The following is a 24342-nucleotide window of genomic DNA, read 5'->3' as shown; positions in this document are numbered from 1 at the left end:
TATTTCCTATGTTTTTTTAAATATTTGAACGCTGGAAACCATCTCATTGCTTGTAAACATTATGTGGCTCATTACGGATCCGGCAGTAACCGTGCCTGTGATATTGGCGGGTTGCCACCAGACCTGTAAATATTTACTGTTGACTTCCCGGTGCCTTCCCGCTGCCACTGGGGGATTACAACCCTGGTGGCCCAAAATGTCAGGCACCCGTAAATTGTCAGTCCCCATTCCCATAGAGTCCCATCGGACCACGTAAGCACCAGCAATGTTATTAACGGTGCCGGTGCTTCAGGGATGGTCTGCCTACCATGCCCGCTGTGCCCAGCAGGTTCATACCTGTCGGGCATGGCGGCTTAGGGAGGCAGACCTGTAGTATGCCAGTCTTGAAAAAACAGTGTCAGTACGCTTAACGGCACTGTTGTTTCCGGACCGGCATACTTGTAATGAGCCGCATCTAGTTACATTAAACTCACTTAGCATACCATTACCAGTTTCCATTATTCCTGGTTGGCGTATCATAATGGATTTCCAGAATACACACTTTAGTGTTGCATTGATCATTTACATTTTAAACACTTAGCACATATTACCGGCTACTGTGATGCCATGTTAGAACATAACGGTCAGTTTCCATTGTATCCAGTTAACCCATTATGGCACACCTTGAGTGATGCACCGAAGAGATCTTTTCTTTCTGCTGCTGGAGCCGGACATACGAGAGGCCAATGCTTTCCATTGTAACCCACGGCCTCCACAGACCATAGAGCCTTTTGTGGAGGCAGCACTGAAGGCCTTCCTCCCAGGCATTGACCGCTATTGGTTTGCAGCATAGTTGGGGTGGACTGGATGCCCGGACCAAGTTGGCCACAGTTAACAGCATTGCCATCTGGGAACTTCTTTTTGGTACACACATTACATGTAGTAGTGCCAGGCCCATCAACCACTTTTCACTGGTCCTAGTGCTGGTAGGTGATGACATTTGTACTAGTCATTGTTCCAGCAAATTGACAAAATGTGGCTGATTGTTGCACTGGTGCAGTGCCAAGATTTGCATGCGTAGAATCACCATCCCAATTACCACTGATTTGCTAGTGTTAATCCTGGTGCAAACAGCAGCACGTAGCCGGTCATGCTGCCGGCCCTAACACAGATTCATTTCCTGTGCGTGCACCAGCTCTAAGACAGTGCCGTTTTGTTCCCCCAGGACTATGACAACATATTGCTGGTCGAAGCCCTGATGCAATGGCAACACTTGCACGAGTGTTGGCAATAGAAGTAGCACCAGCCTAAAAACTCACGCAGCCCTTTTCAATGAACCAGCGACAAGAGAAGGGGAGATCTGAAGTAGTCGTAAGCACATAGGTCTCCCAGCTCCTGACTGTCTGGGAAAAAGGAGGAGTGTTGAGACAGCTAAGCATGGGGCTCCCCAGACAATGGGCGAAATCCAGTCACTCTGGTTTCTTTTCTAGGTCCTAAGGTGGGGTGGAGGAGTTGGAGCAGAACCTTTACCTAGACTGCAACACCATACCCAGTGGAGGACTGGCAACATCTGACCTGGGGGGTAAGTTTAATTTTCTGGGCCACAGTTCAATGGCCCAAGCTCACAGAGCAGCGGCTCCATCTTCCAGAACAAGGAAATTCAATATCAACCTCTACGACCTCCCACACATTCTCAATATATGTAACAGACATTACTGACATTACTTTCCTTTTGCACAACATATTTTCTCAGTTATGTATGAGGTTTCTTAGAGACCCGGACTCCTACTTAGCAAACAGTAAAATTAATTCACTAGGATAATATAATTGTTGAAATGGGAAAACTGGGATTTGAGCCCAGTTTTCATTGTGTTGCATTTCACAATTTGTCAGCAGGCTAAGTTCCTCCCATCCCAACCCATCTTTATTTTTAGAAGACTGTAAAGAAGTGACAAAGCTAGAGAATTTGTGGGTTTTGCTCTCAGAGCCAAATATGATCTGGCATTGCAAAAGACCCAAACCTGGCTTCCTGCCTTCCCAGCCCATAAAACACAAAGCCCATAGCTGCACCCTGCCTACCCATCCCCCACAACATAAGGCCCTCACCTATCATCCTGCCTGCTCACCAGTATGCTCACCTACATTGTTAAATGGAATGACATGGTAGAGTATAAACCCATAGGAGTGAGGCCTTCTCTACAGAAAGTTAAGAATAATGAGGCACATTGATGAAAAGTGATTTTTCATTAGAGTCACATAATGTATATCGCGTGGAAGGTGGAGAATTGAGTCTTGTCTTCCTGGTTCCGCAGCTTCCAAATCAGAAAGCAGGGAAGACTTAGGGCCACATTACACGGTAGGCGGTAACCATGGCGCTATTAGTGCCATAGTTGCCGCCGGTATTTTACCGTGTCCACCTTGGTGGATGGCGGAATTACCGCCCTACTCCAAGGTGAGCGGGGGCGGTAATTCCCCATTCACCAAGGCCCTTCCCCATTCCCATTTTTGCCCCCATAGGGCATAATGGGAATGGGGAAGGCGCTAATTACGGTACCACAAATTGCAGTACCGTAATTAGCACCAAGGTCCCTTTGCGGCACCCTACTAAAACGGCTGGTAAAACCAGCCGTTAAAGTCGGGTCCCGCAAAGGGAACTCGTAGTAAGGCGGTAAGGGTTAACGGTCACCGGTAGCATTACCGGTGACCGTTAACCCTTACCGCCTTCCGTGTAATGAGGCCCTTAATCTTCTCCTGTTCCATCATCAATACTAGAAACAAAAACATGATATCTGCAAAGTTGTTATACAAGGGCTGAACTAGTATACTGTTCAATATATCTGGTTATCAAAGCATCAAAGTATCTACAATGGGGGAAGCCTCTTTATTCACAGCATCCCCAGGCAATTATAATGAAAAGTGACTATGATTGTAATCTCAGTCTGTACAATTGTGTGTACTTTCTAAGTGTCAAGTCACATGACAAAGCAAACGGAACAAATATAAGAGAAGTTATAATTGAAACATATGTTCGTAAAGCAAGTATGCTTCCCTTAGAAAAAGGAAAGGGGACAGGCCTGTAAGAGGATTCAATTCAACACTACAGCTAAGTCAATGCCTAGTCTGGGATACTGAATGGAAACCCTTATTGATATATCTTTACGTCCAGTTCATGAGTTCTGGATGACTACCCCTATATAACACCCCTCTCTTGGAACCCCCCTGACCCCACTGAGCCAAGAAGTAGTTCTGTTTTGCAAGTTTAAAAGGTTTATTTGATAATTTAAACAATATATATATATCACACTTTATAATAAATTAATAATTGAATATCACACTTATTCTGAGCAGTGATCAATAATGGATAGTCCGGCACTAGCACACTTCTTTATAATCAATGATGAATGGTTATAGGATGGATACGATAGCAACAATACTTTTATGGTTGCAAATGGATGCAATGTGGAATGAAATGCAGTACAGAAAATAACTTGATAGGATTTCAGCAAAAGACAATGTAATCACTTTCTTGGACAATTCACACCCCCCCCCTTAATGCAATGTAAGGAGATGAATAGAATGGGACTCAGTTCTTAGGAATGCAATCAAATAGAATTCAGTTCAATTCCCCCCCAGCAGCTTATACAACAGATAGGAGTTTTGAAACACAGACCCAAGTGCTTTGAATATGGTGACAATGCAGTGAGAAATATGCTGAAAATGCTTTTAATTCCCTTCAGGAGTTTCAGGGTGTGTGGTATCTAGTTAATATTAGTCCAGGCTCGCTTCAGCAATGATTCAGAGATGGTGATTAAGAGGCAAACGAATTTTTAGCAAGGAAAGAGTTGACTGCTGATGGTTACACGTGGCTGGATTTTTAACCAAATCGCAAATTGCGGTAAAATTTGCGGGTGCGAGAATCGTGATTACGGAGAAAGTATAAGGAGAAGGAAGTCAGTACTAGGCTTGTTGAAAAGCTGAGATTCTAAGCTTTCAGAGGAAAGTTAAACCAAGTTATGGAGTTATGAACGATTTTGTGAAGGTTGTTTTTCGGATTTGAAATTTTAAAAGTTCAAAGCGACAGGTTACAGCTTGCAGCTAGAAAATGACAGGTGACAGCTTTGCAAAATAACAAGTGACAACTTCTAGGAGGCAGTTCTGGTTAGATTAAAATAGTTTGGATTAGATTATTTTAACTAAGAGATTGGTTCTGCACAGTTCTGCTAGGTACTCACAATATATTTAGAAATATGCCTCGCCACCGATCTGGTCAGGTTTTGGACTGGACTCCGGTTCTGGTCTCGGCACTTCACAGTGATCTGGGTCAGCTCTCTGGTTCTGCGAACAGCGGTCTGGGTCAGCTCTGCTCTGCTGGTCTAGCCTCTCTGGATTCTGGATACTGCTCTGCTTTCTAGGTACTGCTACAGGTTCTGGAGATTGATGGATTTGAAGTCTGGATCTCTGGGTGTGAAGTCGTCGATCAGCATGCTCCGCAGCAAATGGAATTGAATGTCCTCTCTAGCTTCCAGTGGCTCTTTTTATGTCTTTTGAAAGTGGGTGTGTGTGCAGCATCACTAGCCAGCCCCTCTTTCAACTTGTCATTGGCCCAATTCTCCCCTCTCCCATGATTGGGGAAGGAACTGTCAGTCAGAGTGATGCTGTAGGTTTTATGGGTCAGAGGATCCTCCCCTGGTCAGTTTGCCCACAAATCTATATTTGATCAAAATACACATTTCTAAAATACATAGTGGTTTGTCATTGCATGTACATATTACCTATCACATGAGGTAGTTTCTGTCCCAAATCTGCTCTTCCTGAGGGCTTGCATTCAGAAACGGCAACATTTTTGATTTTAGTGGTTTATGCAACCTTGGTTCTTCATTAAACATTATACACATATACACGGCCTGTCCATACATACTCCAGTAAATTCCCATGTCTCTAGCTTAAACACAGAGTCTGTAGTATCCATAAATAGTGGGGTTTTGCCCCAGAACATCACACAAATTCCCAACGCGTCTTAAAATGTGCACAGAAAAATCACAAGAATTATGGTATCATTTAAATAATTTTGACAAGTCCGCACCATGAGTTATACATCTTTCTTAGAATCATATTCTGGCCAACAGGGGTGTGTCTTTTCAGGTCACATGGTGTAGAAACCAGTTTATCCAGTTTCTGCCAAGCTCAGAGACCCTGCCCCTCCCAGCTTCTTCCAAGAGGAAGCTATTTTACGGCCACCCTAATAAACCATCTGCCTGGGCCCAGGACAGGCCTTTGTTCAACTCCCTGTAGCTGCTCCACCCGTAATCTAATCAGAGAGGTGACAACTCCTTTTGGCAAGGGGAAGAGTGGCTGAGCAGGTTTTAACTCCTGTGGGGGTAGATGTCAGGCAGAATTCAGTTTCATTAAGCCAGGTTTTAGATAAAATGTCACTTTTTGTTCCCCAGTTTAAGTCAAGACAATTTTTACATATGCAGCTAGAATGCTGATTCTAAGTTCAAAACTATGACATTTCAACAGTGACAAACTATGTGACACTCAAAGTAGGTCACTCAGTTAATTTAAACATTTTCGATTTTTGGTAGTTTTAAATCCAGTTTCAGTTAGGCTGCTGCAGACCTGCAGAGCTCAGCCAGTCTTGTTATGAACATTGTTTTGGGGCTCTTCAACTTCCCAGATTTAGTATGCACACATACTTCATTCTGCCAGATGTCCGCTGGTGTTCAGTGAGATTTTTGGATGTGTTGCAATGTTTGAAAATAGGCATTTTGAGCTGGCATTCAGAGAAACAAAAGGTGATTTTAAAGTGCGGTTTTTCCTTTGGCACACATTTCACTCATGGCACCCCGGCCCATCCTGCTCACACTGGTGGGAGGCAAGTTAGGCAACCATTTTAGTGTGCACAAACTGCGTGGTTCTCCTAGATTCTGGCGCACATGTGGGCTTTTTGGCCATCTTGGATTTTCTAAGCCCACAGCACCAAATGTTGCAGCATGATAGCTCAAACGTGGGTCAGGACACCCAACAGGCCAGTCTCACAATTGAGTGAGTGGCATGCAAGTCAGGCATAGATCTCAGCAACAGTCACCCTGCTGACTAACGTTCCAGATGGGTACCTTCATCTCATTTACACAATTGTCCTTACTCATCATCCTCCAGTATCCTTCCCCTGCACCACATTCACAATGTCCTCTCTTTCTTATAAATATCTTTCAAACCTCTGTTTTCCTTTTGTTCCATCCTTTAACTAGCAACTCAATTCCTTCCCTTATCTTTCACAATGCAACTCCTTCCCTTGCCCACATGCTCAGTCACCAATTCCTTACCATTCATACTCTTTTATTTCCCATCACACCAAGCCCATTCCTTGACACTCACTGCCTTCCATTGCCATGGCTTACAGTTAGGAAGTAGACCACCTTGATTTGTCTATCAGCTTCTGCCAGACACAACAACAAGCGTGGCCAGAGTCTTCCTGATAATTGTGGCTATGGAGTCCGCACTTTGACAATGCAGAGCGAATGACCACAAGGCGATATGGCTTTTTTTGTACAGCCAACCTGCACTTACTTGGAAAGTCGGCTGCATATTTCAACTCACTGAAGCAGAGAGAACTGCAAGCGGAATACTCTTTGGACCTGGTGATGGAAAGGGAGCAAGAGCAGCCTATTATATTTATTTGTATTTTCAAATAAGGTGGAGTATGTGTGTGTTTCAGTTTCTCTGACTGAGGTAATGTGTATTTGTATTGATATATCTGAATCTGGTGTTGATTTGCAGGTGTGTATGTTCTTGGTCAAATAAGAGATGAGTGTTCTGAAAACAATCACATGCTTAGGGAGTCATTCAGAGTTGGGTGGTCACAGTAACATCAGCTGCATTTGGCAAATACTGTTGATGTTACTGTCCACCCAATTGAGGGTTTGAACAAATACCATCAGTGGTAGTTCTTGGGAATATCAGCGGTGGTATTTTAGGCAGATGTTTTTCAGAAAATCCACCTATTTTTAACTCCACCTTCAAGGTAGAGATAAGAAATCCAAAATTGTCCCCAAATGTTTTAAATCTTTCTTTTACTGTATAGAACGGAAACACAGGTGCTTCCCTTCAATAGAGTGAACAAGCATTTTACAAAGGGCCATTTTGAGGGGTTATAAAGGTGGGACTCTCTGATTGCCTCCTCTCACCACCTCACCCATATAATGCATGAAAGAGCCAGAATGGACTCTTTTGTGCATAAAGAAAATAGAAAATCCATTGTGGAGACGGATGCCTCATTTAAGGCTGTCAGGGCAGTGCTCAGACGGATACAACAGCATAATGAAGGGCACCCCATTTCTTTCTTTTCCAAAATACTATCTGAGTATGAAAGAAACAATTCTGTCCTTGAAAAAGAGCTGCTAGCCATGAAGTTGGCCTGCATGGAGTGCTGTCATCTATTACTGGGGGCAAAGGAAACTGTTTAAATAAGTACGGATCATAGGAATCTACAAATGCTCCAATCTTTTGATTGCAGAAAGAGCAGACAGGCGTGTTGGGCTAATTTTTGAATATGATTGCCAATATGCTTTTCAGGTGGGGTATGCAACCTCTAGAAAAAAGAGCCTGGTGTGACAATTTGTTACCTCATACCACTTTTGTCATTGTCATCGAAACCTATCCACAAAATATTCGATTCCACCTACTCAACTTTCCTCCTGCTGCTATCTTCTGTACCAAGTGGAAACTCACCTTCAAGGAAGGATTGTACTTCTGAGAGAACTGTCTTTATGTTCCTTTACAGTCCTTGCCAAACGAAATACTTATACTTTGCCACGACTTTGTGGTGGCAGGTCATCGGGGCATTCGGTAGATCCTGGAACTTTGAAGGCGCCAATTAGTGGCCTACTTTCCATCATGATGTTAAGACCTATGTTTCTACATGTGCTGTATGTGCACAATAAACGAAACTTAGAACAAAACCAGCTGGTACTCTTCTACAACCTGATCTACCAAACAGACCTTGGCAAAGGATCTGTACCAATTTCATTGTAGACCTTCCGATATCTGATGGAAATACGATCATCATGGTCACAGTGGATGCCTTTACCAAAAAGACACACGTTTCTGCCATAAATGAGTTACCAACATATGCACAGATGAGTACAGTATTTTTTCAAGGCATCTCCGACTACATGGTCTAACTAAGTCGATAAAATCTGAAAGAGGGATTTAATATACATCAACCTCTGGTCTCAGCTCTGTAAATCCTTAGGTATTTAAAGAGTTCCGTCTTTAGGCTTTTATCCAGAAACCAATGGGCAGACCGAGAGAGTCATGCCCTAAGATGGTTAACCATACTCTTATTCAAAATAATCGTATCTTTCATAAATTTTAAATGTCAGCAACACACTAGTTATTCATTTGATAAAAAACACAGTAATTTAATGTGTGAAACATTTCATTAATGCAGATACACAGTCCTAAGTACACGGCTTGTGTGGACAATTTCACCAATACATGTACAAAGTTCAAAGTAAATTGCTGATGTGTTTCGAGATCGCTATCTCTTCTTCTTGAGCCAGAGTTGAACTGAAAAACAACAATGTAAATGAAAAAGTCTATAAGACTATTGCCTTACAAATGAGTACTCATAGGTAAAGAAAAGTATAATCTGATACTAGAATCACAAAGTTAATCACATTCAAACAAATTATTTTTGCTAAAGAGCATACAATGGTGTGGGAGATTTAGGAGTGTACTGCCTATTGTAGCATCAATGAACGAGATCTAATCAAGACTAGCACCTCTAGTCCCACACACTTACATCCCCTCCAAGTATTATTCCTCTGTTTAGTCAAAGCAGGAAAGCTTAAATTGCATCGAGCGCAGTTAATATTCCTATATCGTAGTGATCTAATGATAGGTGTCTCATATTGCTTCTAATCATGTAATGATGAGGTAAGCATCATTGTGTATAAGAAACTAGGGACATAGCTTTGCAAAATCATAAGCGTACCTTCGCATGAGTATGTGGAGATTCTTCTCCTAGATGTATTTAAAGAACGATGAATTGGGAAAGAACCAGGCAGTACAATTGCATTAGAAAGCATATTTCAATAGACAGATCTTGAGAAGACTCCAAAATTGAACAATGCTTTGACGATATCTGGAAATATGTAGGATCCACTGGAGCCGAAGGACCCAGAGTTACTCCTGCAGGAAGATATTCGATTTACAAAGGAATTTCTATAAATTATGTGTTATGTTATGTTAATTAGCATTTATATAACGCTCTATATATCATTGGTATGACCTCAAAGCACTGATAGGTTGAACGCCCTTGGGGACCGTAGTCCTGGTCAATTGAGAGAGTAAGGTGTCATTGGGTGCTTGGGTGCACCAGTTATGTGTGCAGCCGATGTAATAGCCTGATGGTAGCTGCATCCTAGCACTAGATTTGGTGGTATCGATATCAGTTGAATGTGTGCAGTCTGCAGGGTGGACACCAAGACAGGGTTATGGCTGCGATAGGCCTGTGTAGGACGCTTATGTGTGCAGCTAGGCTGGTTTGTTATGGGATGTAGCTGCTTTTTATTAGAATGATGAGGTGTTCATGGGGTAATGTTCGAATGTGAGCAGCTAGGCCGAAATTGATCGAGGGGTGTAGCTGCACTCTAATTGTGTGCTGCTTTAGAGTAGAGAGTAAGCATAGCGATATGGGAGGTGGGTTTTGGGTGGAGTTATGATCTGAGGAGTTCGCTTTCCGGATTTCAAGCGTGCGTTTGCTTAATAGTGACTTAATAAGCGTATTCAGTGGCGTCATTGCTCAGGATCTCATTGAGCATCAGTCATCGGGTTGCAAGGGCTCAATCTCCTCAGATCCTCCTAACAAGTGAGAAGTAACTCAGGAGTGAGTCATCCCTACTAATAGTAACATTATTGTGAATTGGTTCCAAACTTTCTAGCTTCTACTGCAAAGCTTCTTTCACCAAAGGAGCAGAGACAGGCATCAATATTCCCAGATAGGAGGTCACCGGGCCCACTATCCCAACTGCAGGGGTTTCCTAGGATGCTTTTTCCTCCACTGGTAGACACACAGATATTAGTGCCCTGGAAAATACAAGGGCTCTTCTTCAAACTCAAGACCAGGCTATAGGTGCAGAGAATCTGGCGCAAGTTCAATTCCAAGGCTTTCCGAGCAGGTACCATATGAGACCGGATCCTAGATAGGAGATTTCTTGGGGTCACATTTCTAATTGGTGAACAGTAATGTGTCTAAAGGTGCTGTCCACCCCTCTAGCTGGCTGTGTGGATGCTGCTGGTTTTATTCCCAAAACAACTTTGCTTGCACCCCGAATATACATTTCTGAACATAGGTTAACGAGATTGGTGGGTCAAAAAGGCATAGTTAGGATTTAGGGAATATAATTTGGCTCTTTTGTTCCAATATATGAAAAACTAAGGCATAGATACAAACGCAAGCAACGCAGAGTATATCTTACAAGTGGATTGAATTCAATTAGATAGAAAGCGATTATTAACAATGTCATAGCATATAAATTACAAGTAGTTGTACTTCTTTGATGTTTTTAATATATGTAAACGTGATTACTTTTCTCCAATTATAAAGGTGCCACAGGTTGATAAGAAAATGCTTGTACGTGTTCTTATAATTTATATTGAGGAAAAACAGCTTTTAATAACGATATGTTTTAACGGCAAGCAATATAAAAAAGTCTAACTAAATGTAATTATGAAAATAGCAGGAATTATGTAAATGTCTCCAAGTGAGGGAGTTTGGTTGAATGTTACATGTATCTGCAGCGGAGAGCAAAAATGCATGTGGGCGTCCAGCATCTAACACCAGAATCTGGGTTCATTGGGGTACATGTGGGCGCATCATTAAAAGCCAGACTCCCCAGTGGTGAAGCCTTGGGTGTGGCATCTGAGTTCCTTTCTAGTAACATCCACACGTCTGGGTGCCATCCTTAATCATGACTGCCGGTTGCGGTGAATTGTCTTGCTGCTTGTTTATTCCTCTAGGCTGCTAGCATTGACCAGTGTGGAAGGTGGAATTGGAGGCCCTTTAATGGAAGTATGGACCAGTTTAGATGGTGGTATTTATTTCTCCTGCTTGAGAGCATTGGCAGTTGTGGGTGCTAGTATTTGAGTCTCTTTGATGGTAGGATTGACTTGTTTCAATGGTGGTAGAGTATGTTTAATGGCAGCATTGAATGGTGGGGGTGGTTACACTGGAGTCCCTTTGGTAGCAGAAGAAACCAATTTATTTGGTGGTGTTTATGTATCCTGCCTGCTAGCTTTGACATCCATGCCTGCTAGTGTGTGAGTCTCCTTGCTCGTAGTTTTGACAGATGTTGATAGTAGTCCTTGAGTCCCTTCGCTGGCAGACGTTGGGGTTGTATTTGAGTCCCTTCGTGGGTATCATTGAAGATGAGTAAGGTAGTATTTTAGTCTCTGTGCTGTTAGGATTCACTAGTTGGATGGTGGTATTTCACTCTCTTGTGGGTAGCACTGACAGACATAGGTGGTGGTATTGCAGTCTCTTTGATGGCAGCATTGCCGCGTTTAGATGGTGGTATGTATCTTGCCTTTGTGGCAGCAGTGCGGGCCATGCATGCAAATAGTTGAGTCTGTTTGCTGGTAGCATTGATGGCCATGGCTGCTAGTATTCAAGTCACTTTGATGGCAGTATTTACAGCGCTGGGTCCTAGTATTTGAGTCTCTTTGCTGCTATCATTGACTGGCATGGGTGCTAATATTTCATTATCTTTGTTGGTAGCAGTCCCTGCCATGGGTGCTCGTATTTGAGTCTCTTTGCTGGTAGCATTGTCGGCCATGGGTGTTGTAGTAGAGTCTCTTTTCTGGTAGAATTGACAGTTGTTGCTGGTATTTGAGTCTCTTTGCTGGTAGAATTGATGGCCATGGGTGCTAGTATTTGAGTCCCTTTGCTGGTAGCATTGACAGGCAGAGGTGGGTTTTGAGTCTCTGCTGGTAGTTTTGACAGATGCGGCAGTGGCACTTGAATCCTTTTGCTGATAGCATTGACAGCTGCGGGTGTTAGTCTTTGAGTTTCTTTGCTGGTAGCATTGTCCAGTTTAAATAGTGATATTTATCGCTCGTGCCTGCTAGCATTGACAGACATGAATGCTATTATTTGAGTCGCTTTGCTGGTAGCATTGACAGATCTGGAGGCTGGTATTTGAATTTCTTTGTTGATAGCATTAGCAGCTGTGGGTGCTGGTATGTGCGCCATTGGCTGGTAGCATTGCCAGTCGTGGGTGCTAGTTGTTGCATCTATTTGCTGGTGGCATTGACAGACATTGATTGTGGTGTGTGAGTCTCTTTGGTGGCAGCCCTGACTAGTTTAGATGTAGTATTTGTCTCAACAGCCTGATAGTACTGACAGCCGTGGATGCTAGTGTTTGAGTCACTTAGTTGGCGCTATTGAAAGACATTGGCTCATGGCTCAGAAAGCGGTGGAAGAATCCTCCTAACCAGAGCAGCTTCGCTGGACCACTACGGAAGAGTGACACAGAGGAGGAATAGCAGGAGGACTTGGCGGGAAGGACTTCCAGGATTGGGTACGTAAGAAAAGCTAAAATGAGGCAAGGTCTTCGAAGCAGAGGAGAAGCAGGGTCCCCAGATAGGAGCAGATCCTGGGAACATGTTGGGATGCGATGATTGGCTGCGTGCAACTGCCTTTGCACTCTGTTCCGGTGCTGCGGAACGTATAAGGAATCAGATGCTAACCATCATAGAGGTGGCGACACTGGCATGACAAAGCCTGGCGGCCATCTTGGAGTGTGACGACCCGGCATGGCATAGAGGTGTCACGTTCTCCAGCATTCCTTTATCTGAGGTTAATCAGGCACAGCACACAAGCATCCCCTGTTGTCAGACATCGCGGGAGGCGTAAGACATCATGGCCCTTCCACGGGCTCCACCAATGCACCATCTCTTCCACAGCGTGGACGGGTAGGTTAAGACAACTGCTAGGATTGATGGGCTTCTGGGTGGAGGGAATCCATTTGTGAAGCCTACATAGGTTGGAGTGGCGGTATATGAACCTCTGGAAGAATTGATGGGATTTACTTTTTGAATAAGCATCTCTTTGCTGTTAGCATTAGCAGGCCTAGATAGTGGCGTTTGTGTCCCTTCTTTAAAAGTGTAAACGGGAAGTGTGCGTGGTGGTAGCTGAGTCTTTTTACAGATAGAATTGGCTGGGCTCTATCATGGTATTGGTCTCTTTTCGGGCTCCAATAGCATGTCTTGTTTGTACTATTTGAGCATCTTTGGCTGGTGGCAGTAATGGCTGCCAATTAATAATTTGAGCCTCTTTATTTGTAGCAGTTCTTTGTGGATTGCTGTTTTTTTGGTGGTAAGATGGTGAAATTACCTCCCACATTTTGCTTGGGGTTTTTCCTCCACTTTACCTACAAACCCATAGTTCCACGGTACAGTAATGCAGTGGTAAGTCTGTTACCAGTGCATTACCCCTGATTTTGGCCACACTGCCGAACACATAATGAGGCCAATGAGTTTAAGTGGTGATACTTGAGTCCCTTTGCTAGTGAGAATATCAGGAATGTGTACTGGTGTTACGAGGATTAGTCAAGGATGGAGTATTTGAGTCTTTTTACTGGTAGGGATTGGCCTTGGAGTCACTTGGCTTGCTGGGTTGACAGGCCTGGATAGGCTCTTCTTGGGGCAGTGATAGTGGTATTTGATGGATGTTTTAGGCAGCATTGACATTGTTGCTATGGTATTGGTGTCTCTTTGCTAGAAGCAATCTTGGCATTCATTGGGTTTGCTGCTAGTTTGGCTCAGTCGCACTGGCAGTATTTTATTCTCACTTCGTTACCAGTGCTTAGCTTAAGTGGTGGTAGTCAAGACCTTTTACTCTGAGGATTGATATTTTGGGTGGTGTTGTTAGAGCTTCGCAAGCTCTGAACCTTTTGTGGCCCCTGGGCGGTGTGAAAACCCCAGATTTTGTATTTGGTGGATGAAAGACAATTGATTAAAATGGGCGTGTAAGGGGTTTGGCCTGTAAGAGTGCTGCGTAAGTGGCGGTTACACCCACCATAAGCGTGTGAGTTGAGAGGAATGGCTTTATATTGGTAGCATTGATTGCCTTGGGTATTGCTCCGGGGTATTGCTGTTTGGGTCTCTTTGATATTGACATTGGTAGCCTGGAGCGGGTGAGGGGTGGGTACAGGAGACTCCTTAGTCCTAGAAAGGTCGATCCTGGGAGGCCGCTTTGCTTTTAGCATAATGCATTTGACGAGGATATTTAAGCTGCTTTCTAGCTGCATTGTACAAAACCCACAACTCGATTTTCTCACGCTCCTTCCAGTCTCTGGATGGCCTTTCTGTGCCATTGCGGGATGTGGACCGGTGACGGATCCTGTAGTCTTTCTTTTCTTTCTAATCGGCATTGCGCCTGTATGGGGCTTGTTTGTAATTAACCAGCCTTGCCTTCCTGTGCACCGGGCTCAAGCAGCTGAACGGGTCACGCGGGGTCTCGTGGCGCAGCTTCATTGAGCACAAGGCACGCTTAACCTTTGAAATGAATCGATTACTCTGTTATTGACCTGTTCACAGTGAGCTTGGAGGACTATAAGTGGTGGCCCTGAGCAGAGCACATTAGCGCTGACTGCTTTTGTTGCTAGATGGTGTTTTTCAATGAGCAGGACTAAAAGTACACGCAAGTGAGGGTTCGGGAGGGGGGGGTAAGTCTCTCTTTTTGGTAAAATGTCAACGTCAGAAAGTATTATCTTGCTTAATAAGCACATGTCAAAAAGCCATTCTACTGAAAAGAATTGAGCTGCAAAATCAGAGCTGCTTGCTGTTATGGAGAAGGGAATAGCAGGCGTGCTGCTGGTCAGGAATGGGGTACACTGGCAGAGCTGGGTGCAGGCTTGCCTGCTGGAATAGCATTGGCTGTCACAGGTCAGTGCTGTGGTGCATTGGAAAAAGCTTCGGCGTGGGGGGTGGTAGGTTATGCTGCAGGTTAGACTCGAGCTGCATTAGCAATCCTTACTGAGAGTGTTTAATAGTGGAATAAAAAGGGGTGCCGCTGGTCAGAATTGAGAAGGTCGTGTCTGGAATAAGGGGCTGTTGGTTAAGAATTAGGCTCATCAGTGTGGGGGGCACTGGGCTGGTTTGGGCTGGGCCATAATATTGTCTGGGGCACCAATGAAAAAGTGGCCCACAGTTGCAAATGGTTATCCATTCCTTTTGTGACACCGTTTGAATAGTTACCCAAGGGGGAGTTTTTTGACAACATGTGATGCAAATTGTGCATTTAAAGAATATTTATTCACTAACAACTAGCCACATAGTGACGTAACTCATCAAACTGGCCCACATCAGCTGTGAATGTGGCCCCTTTTGACCCAAAAAACTGGCCCACACCAGCATTTTGAGTTTTTGGTATGGCCTTATATGTCAGTCTGTGCCTGGTGGGCTGGGGGGTGGGAGGGGGAGCTATTACTGGAATAGGAAGGAGGCGGGATCAGCGGGATTGATGTGCTTCTGAGAGCTGTGTGCACATGAGTACCAAGCATTGAGGCATTTCACAAGATGGGTGCATTAGCAGGGCCGTGTGCCAGTCATAGGTCTGTGATATTGGGCCTTCTGAATAGATATAGCTGTCTGTGCAATCCCAATACTGCCATAAGATATGGTGCCACAGGTCAGGGTAGACATGCATTGCCAGAGTTGTTTATGAGTCCCAGGACTGGACTATAAAGGGGAGGGAGCTTCGGGTCAGAGTTGAGGTTCATTGACCAAGCTCTGAGTGAGTCCCAGTACTAAACTAGGTCAGGTTCAATGGGCATTCCTGTTTTTAGGGTCCCAGTAGTGCAAATGTAGGTGGTGGTGTGGTTCATGATTGAGGGGCATTCAAAGAGTTGTGTATGGGTCTCCGAAATTAAATAGCAAGTATTGCTGATAGTCATGATCGAGGAACATTGAGAGAGCTGTATGCGATGCCCCAGTACTAGAAAAGCAGGTGATATTCCTGCTCATTATTGAGGTTCATTGGCAGAGCTGGTATGGGGTCACAGTATATGAATAGAAGGTATGCATGGAGATCTTGATTGAGGAGCACTGTCAAAGCTGTGTGAGGAGAACCAGTTCTGAAAAGGCAGGCAGTGCTGTGGGTCATGTTTGGGAAGCTGATTGGTTGTTGCCAGTTCCTGAATAGCAGGTGATTCTCTAGGTGATTCTCTAGGACAGGGCAGAGGTGCATTGACAGAGCCGTGAATTCCTCTACAGGAGTAGCAGGTGATGCACTAAGTCAGCATTGAGGTGCATTGACAGAGATGTGACCTCTGCTACCAGAGTAGCAGGTGGTGCTGCTAGTCAGGATTGAGGAGTATTAGCAAAACCCATCAGATAGCCACAAGCTGGAAGGCGAGGGAAAAACGCATGGAAGAGTAATGTGCATTGTTGCCCTCATTCATTTACTTATTGAAACGGGAGATGGTTTAGAACTAACATTGTTTCTCTGCTGAAGGACGACCCAGATCATTTAAATGCTACTCCCAGCTTCCCCCATGACCAAAGTGTGTGATCCCGAGCTTTTACTTTTACTCCCCGTCCATCGATTTCCATATTTCGTCCAAAACCAAAGGTGCTTAGAAATAAGCTAATTGACTATACCAGTCGTTATTTAATCAACTAGATATTCAGTTAGTGTTCTGTGCTTAAAGGATTGTTCACCCCTCGGCGTTTTTCTCTATACATTTTCAGTACACCTATGCCTCACCTCTTTTGCTTTTTTTTCCTTCGTCTTTTGGCACACACCCCTGTTGACATGTGTGGCCTCCGGGGGAAATCCCTCTTTCAATGCCTTTACCATAGCCTGTGTCGCCCTGGAAAGGCGGAAGAGACGACCACCTCCTATGCATATTAACACAGCCTTTCACAGGTCCTTAGGCATTGTTTATTTTCTGAAAAATATAATTTCTCAAAGGAATTAAAAAAGCAGTCAACACAGCAATTTTAATATTTGTATTAATATTATGTTTCAGAAATGTCATATTATAATCAAACAGCATCCTTTAGATGTCAATAACTTGCATCATAACCCATTACAGGTAGAAACCTAAGACACAACATCTACCAACTTTTTCATCAACCAAGGTGGGTAAAGTCATATACTTTTGGCAGGTGACCCCATTCAAATCATGTGGAATCCTGTTGTGGCTTTATGGGTGATCTATCGAAGTCCAAGGGGAAAAAAAGCTCTTGATGTGGTGGTGAGAATGTGTCCAGGTTTTTTCACAGTCCACTTACGGTTGAACATCAATGCTTCTTTTGGTTGATGTCAATTCAGTGTAAAACCAAATGTGAGGTATCCACAACGGCAGCACGACACACCAGCACGACACACCACATCGTGTGCTTTCTCGGAGATGGGTGACTGCAGTGTGCAATGTATTTCACAGTTCTTTCTTCTAATAATGGGCAAGTCATCATCATGTCATAGAGGTCTTTGTAGGGTATTGCTAAAATCACCTGCACAATGAGTGGACACGGGGGAAATATTCGTCTGCTTGCAGGTCAAGGCAAGACAAAAGGGGTGGTTGTGGTAATTAGGAGGTGGTCCTAATCATTGGACACAGGGTAGAAAGCTGATCTGGCCCTCTGGTGAGACACCTGAACCCTGCCGAAGGTGGAAACAAAGGGGGGTTCTTTGGTGGGTTGTCTAACCACAGATAGCAGTGGGTGTAGTGCCTGTCTGGGAGGGAGAGTGAAAAAAAAAAAATACGAACTAAGTTCAACTGTGTGCCTGCAGTGATATTTATACCGCATGTAGTGTTGTCACCAACAGCCTAGAAGATGAAGGGGGGGCAACCAACAGTGTAGTGGATGGGTACGGGAGGGGGATTAGATCTTGTAGTCCGAAAACAAGGAACTTTGGTTAACATGTGCAAATAGGAGGCATCATGATTTTTTACTTTATGATTTATTCACCCTTGACCTTATCGGACATCCAGTGAATCCTGCTCTTCACCGGCTTACTGTCTCCATTGTTCACATCATGGGTGCATCAATCTGCTTGACCTGGAGTCAACAAAAACAGATGGCAAACTGTCCCGGTAAACTTCGACATTCTGTCATTTGTTGTTCTGACAAGTGTGTTTCCAGGTTGACACCTTCAGTGTGCAGGAGTTCTTGGAGGGGATCAGTCTCCTCCTAGTCTCTCCATCTGTCACCAATGCCATTACCAAGTCATCCTAGCCATAATGGGGCTTTAGCCAGTTGAAGTGAAAGACCCTGCACATCTGTTTAGGTGCTTTCACGTCAATGAGATAATGTACCTCACTCACTTTTTCCTGCACACTGTAAGGCCCAGTACACTTGTCCTGAAGGGCACTGGGTTTGACAGGTTCCACAATCCACACCCCCTGTCTTGGAGAATAGACTGTCAATGTGGCCTTCTAGTCGTGCCAGTGCTTCATCAGCTCGTGACTGGCCTTTTGGTTTTTCATCTACTGTTCCATGTCATTTGTCATTCTAGACCAAAGGTCAGGTACATAGTCCACCACATCTCACATAGGGGATGAGGGGGTTCCCTCCCATCCCTCTTTCACTAGGCTGAGGGGACCTTGTACAGGGTGTCCAAACAGAAGCTCCGTTCTGATGACATTTTTGCCTCAGGTGCTCTTCCAAGCCACCTATCATTCCTTTCAGGGTCTTGTTGAACCGTGCAATAAGCCCTTTCGTTTGTGGGTGGAAGGAGGTAGAGAACCAGTAGGTGACTCCAGACTCTTCCCACATAGCCTTCATACACGCTGAAATGAAGTTGATCCCCTGTCAAAAATGACTTCCTTGGGGAATCCAACACGGGAGAATGTCCCAATCAGAGCCTTCGCAACCACAGGGGCTTTGATGCTCCTCAGAGGGACATCCTCAGGGCACCTTGTGGCGTGGTCTACCACCACCAAGATTTATCTGTTCCCTGAGCTGGTTTAGACATCCAAAGGACCCACAATGTCCATGCCAGTTCTATCAAAAGGCTGACCATCCATGGGTAGTGGAATTAAGGGGGCCTTTGTGACACCACTTGACTTGCCAGAAGCCTGACATGTCGGGCAGGATCAGACAAATTCCTTAACATTTACATCAAACTGCATCCAGTAAAAGAGCACAGACAACCGGTCCGATGTCTTAGTCACTCCGAAGTGACCCGCTAAAGGAATTTGCTGAGCCAAATCAAAAATGAACTTTCTGTGGCATTTGGGAATGACCAACATTCTGGTGCCCTCACCCTTAGAGTCTTTTGGCTCACCGTACTGGAGTCCATCCTCCCAGTTCACTTTGAACAGTCTGGGGGCCTCACACTTAGCCTGCTCCTCTGCCTGCTTATGCAGTTTCGACAGAGTGAGACACTCTTACTGGGCTTTAAAGAAGCCAGTCTGATCTGGGCCTCCAGCTGATGTGAACTCAAGCAGCTTTGGAAGGCCCTTCAGATCTGAAATTACCAGGTTCCTGCACTTTGCCAGGCAATTCCGAAGTCCCCTGCTACCAAAGTAGCATCCACGGGAGTAGGTGGTTCAGCAGTTTGTGGAACTGGACTAGGGGCTACCGGCCATGCCGGTCCCACACTCAAGGCCTCTGGAAGCACACCAGGCCCAAAGGTACCGAGAGTCTTCAATCTAGCGGCCTCTTTGGCCTTCAATCTGGTAGCTGCCACAACTATCTCGGGGGCAGGAAGATCATTGCCCAACAGACATGGGACAGGTATTTAGTTTTTCACAGCTACTCGGCACCGGTAGTTTCACCTTGCCAACTGAACACTAATATAGCCAAGGGGCACTTACTATGTCCATCAAACCCACGGAATGTAAAATCAGGCCCAGTAATATACTGTCCTGGCGGCACCCACTGCCGTGTGAAAGCAGTGAGGCTAGCTGTGGTGTCTCTGACCACATGAGTTTTGTGTCCATTGATTTACACATGTTCTAGAAACAGTTGAGTATTATTGGGAACTGCAATCTCTTCTGGAGACCCGGTACCATTCCTACTCAGTGTAACCAATCCACATACAGCCACTCCTTGGCCTAGTGGGAAGTTCTGCTCTAGGAGGCCCACATTAATGATGGCATCCTCTATGAGTCAAACTTTCACTATGGCTTGCTTTGGTAAGCCTTTGCAAGCAGGATCCACTTTCCTATGGCCCAGCTCCTTACACACAAAACAACCTTTGGTGGCGAGATCACAGATGTCCCAGTGTTAGTGGTGTGTGCGCTCCTCTTTTCGGTGTGTACAGCTGAATTACATTTTGGTGTTTTCCCTTCATTTTATTTTGGGGACCTTTGTCCTTCCCATCCTTGTTAACTTATTTGTCCAAAGATTTCGCTTCTGTTTTGGGTGTGCTCGCCTGAGCCTTTTTCTCGACTATGGTACTTACAAACCTGTTGGCAGCCTTTGCAATCTCCCTAGGGTCTGTGATGATCTTGTCCACAAGATGCTGGTCTAGGTCAACATCACAATTCTTCAATATATGCTCACACGCAATCAAATTGTACATTCCTTTAAATGTGTCAACTTTGATACTAGACACCCACCCGCTCAAATATTTCAATGATAAGTGTGTGAACGCTTCGAATATCTACCCACTTTTATTTCTGAGCTCTCTGAAGCTCTTGAGATACTGCTCAGGGCTTTTACAGAACTTCCTGTGGAGGGCCGCCTTCATGCTCTCATAACAAGGCCTTTCCTTGGGACTTAACTGAAGAATTGCCTCAGTCCATGGTGTCGGTAATCAACAATTCATGGCTGCACCCCACAGTACCTGGTACACCTCCCACAGCTGAAAAGCAAGCTCGAGCACTTCAAACTTGTCAAAAATGTTCTTCCACACTTCGTATGTCTTCACTAATTCTTTGGGGATGTGGCACAGGTACTTATCCCGTGCTTCGTGGTTTGAGCCACTACTGCTGCTTTCGCTATAGATGGATCTTTGGCCTCCTTCTTCTCTTCGAGTGCCAGCTTGCACAGCTTATGGTGCCCGTGTCCCGCTGTTTTTGTTCCTCCAGCGCTAGTCTCCTATCCTCCAGCAGGAGTTTTCTAGCCGCTAACTGGTTTACAGACAGAACAATTACAGGAACAGTTAGAGGCTGTGCAGAGCCCTCGGACCTGTGGGAGGCCGCACTAGAACCTAACCTTGCTGACAATCTAGAGTTTTGAGAAACCATGCTTGCCCCCCCGGAGGGATGGTTGGTGAGAAGCACTGCTCATGCTGTCTTCCTTGTCATCTTCGACTACCACTACCCCTCCCAGGAACCCTCACTTCTACTAAAGCTTTGAGGCTGCTCAGCAACTCCGGTTTATTAACCCGGGTGCTGTGGGGGAAGTCCAGTTTCGTAACATAGGACATTCAGGGCATCCCTGCTCATGCCTCTATGTCAAGATCCATGATTATTACAAATACATAGCAGTCTTCTAAATGTTGCTTGCAACAGTACTTTTATCATTGGGTCACTAAGTTGTGTGCTAGGCTCCAACTAGAGCTGACCGTCTCCTACCAATGTGGAAAACCAACTTCCGGGGCAACAGTGGTCCTGAGGTGAATATCCATTCTAAACCATCAATCGATCCTACACCTCTAGGACACCAGAAGTGATACGCACAGATTGGAAAACTAAGCAAATTATAAATCTCCTTGTACAATTTTAGTAATGTGGATGGAATGGCAGGCTTATCTCCGAAAGGTTGTGGATCGTTGGTTAGTTGCAACATAGCAAAAACTACAATTATAACCCAATGATAAAAGTCAGTTGCAGCTCGAGAAACTCGACTGGCTCAAAAATGTTCTTTTTAGGCGGATGTTGGTAGTTGCTCATCGAGGGATTTCTCAGAACTTATTCAATGAGGTTGAGTTGTCCTTTAAGGTGGACAGTCCAATGCTGAGGAATGTGTTGCAGGCACCTGCCTTGTCATTGGTTTCGGGTTCAGAGACCTTTTGGCACTTCCTACCTGGGAAGCTTGCTGCAGAGCATAGCCTCTGTTCCCTGGGAGATGTTTAGGGTAGTGATCTTGCTTCCCTCTTTAAAGGCCCTGGGCTTCCTTCACTGGTGAAAAATATAAGGCAGACTGTACCTTCAACCAAGGACTATTGATGAGTTATTATTGCTACTCCTTGCAAAGTCTTATGATGATCTGTCAAAAGTCGGTCTCAGCCCTCTTTTAAAGCTACGTGATTGGTGTAGGCAAAGCCTACCTTAATGAACCAATCCTCGAGTCCCTACCACCAATCTCCTGTATACATGAGGTCAGAACCCGAGTGCTTTGCAACAGGAAAGGTAAAGGTGTGAAAACGTGTGATACTAAGTCCCACTCATCTTCCTGTCTGTTGTGCATCAAAGATTTTGTCTTATTAATGGATCTCTCTGTGGTTCCTAATTAAAGTGGCAGGTCTCCCTTGAAGCTGCAGAGAGACCAGACTCTCTGGCTCCTGCAAACCTCATTCTCATACCTTATTAATGGGGTCCCCCGTGGGGTGGACGACTATAAACACGCAGTCCCAGACATGACAGCTCACTGTCAGATACTGAGGGTGGGAGCTGGCTTCAGATTGACACAGTTACATATGAAAGGTTGTTGGGGTTTCCTGTCTCCTATGTTAACCTCGGCAGTCAGGCCCCACGTGGGCCTGTGTGAAGTACCCTCTAAATGGTCGGTGTCACCAGCTGCAGGGCCCAAAAAATGATCAGGGCGGATCCATGGAGCCTTTGTTAGTTAATCAGGCTGGCCATGACAGGAGGAGGCTTGGTCCTCCCCCTTCCTGGAGGGGACATTGTGTACTCCTGACTATCAGATTTCAACTAAATTTGGCAGGGCAGACTGTGCCTTTAAGCTGTGTCCACCCTGAGTAAATGGGTCTATACTTTTGTCGTGGTGTGAGCATAGGAAAATGTGCGTCCATTAGCCCTACACATTTTCCTGAGGTTGGTCTACTTTCATTTGATTTAATTAAAAATGTCACAAAAGGCCAGGCGAGCGCACACCCACCGTATAGATGGTCGAATTCCTCAAACCTGAATTTGTGTTTCAAGCGTCAACAAGATCTGGATTTGGTCATTAGGCAGGGCTGCACCCACTGGATCATAAAACAACCCATTGTTCACTTAAGTTTTCTAAAGTCACACCATGACAACATTATGTTTTCAGACAGCACTAGTCAAAGACAATAGAATGTCTTTAAAAAATATGATTTTGAAAACAAACGGCCAAGAAAACTCAACAATGACTTCTAAGACAGGTTCAACAAGAGCTTGACACAGAGAACATCACTCCACACCCATAAGCGCACAACACAACGTAACTCTGTTTTGCAGAAGGTGCTTTACAAAGCATCAATGAATAAAAAACATAAATCAACAATCACAGTTGGTGCCCTAAAAATATGGACCATCATCTTGCTCTCCCCAAAATTCAACATCTCTTTTTTACATATAAAACTGTATTTTTGCATCAATTAGTTATTATATGACCTGCATTGTAACCACTCCCCTTCCCAATGGCCACCCAAAGGTATGCTTTCTCATGAACAAAAAAGCACTGTGACGCGACCATTAAATACCACCAATTTGCCTGATATGCTATAGTTTGCATATTTGTAAGTAGATGGTCACCATGACCTATTGCTCAGGTGTCTAACTCTGAATACTTTCGTGAATAGAGCACAATATATATATATATATATATATATATATATATATATATATATATATATATATATATATATATATATATATATATATATATATGGTTTATCTAGTCTTGTGAAGAACAAAAACCTCAACAAATATGAATGTGAAACAAAGTTATTTAATGTGGATTATTCAAGGTTATATATGGCACTAGGATCTTGAAGCTCCGCTAGCTCTGAGGATGGAATGTCAGGGACTGTAAGACTCCCTTTACTGAGAGTTTTATCTTAAAAAAAGGCAAATCTGTAAGTTTAAAAAAAAATTGCTGCAGGAATAGCAACCGAGAATGATATTTTAGACAATGGGAAGCATGATCGGGACAGTGGCATCTGTTTTTTTTCACTGCTAGTGAAAGTGAAAAAATACAATAGCATTTAATTGATATATTTTGATAAAAATATAAAAGCAGCAACAATGGTCATAAATATTCCTGGGAACTATTTAATTGCTGCAGTTTCGAATTCACGAGGCACTTGCCCAGTTGTTGGGGCGAACACCAGGATTGACCCCAAGTCAACATTTTATAATATATTCCGAGCGAACCAGGGAATGACTCTCCCCTGCTCACCACTGTTGCTAGAGAGAATATTGTGCAGTTCATGGCCTTTCTTTAATAAATGTCTATGTCAAACCA

The sequence above is a fragment of the Ambystoma mexicanum genome, chromosome 9 (assembly GCF_040938575.1).
Source record: "Ambystoma mexicanum isolate Mex_15411 chromosome 9, UKY_AmexF1_1, whole genome shotgun sequence".
In the NCBI taxonomy this organism is placed as follows: domain Eukaryota; kingdom Metazoa; phylum Chordata; class Amphibia; order Caudata; family Ambystomatidae; genus Ambystoma; species Ambystoma mexicanum.
The sequence above is the reverse complement of the archived record's forward strand: the minus strand, read 5'-3'. Positions refer to the sequence as shown.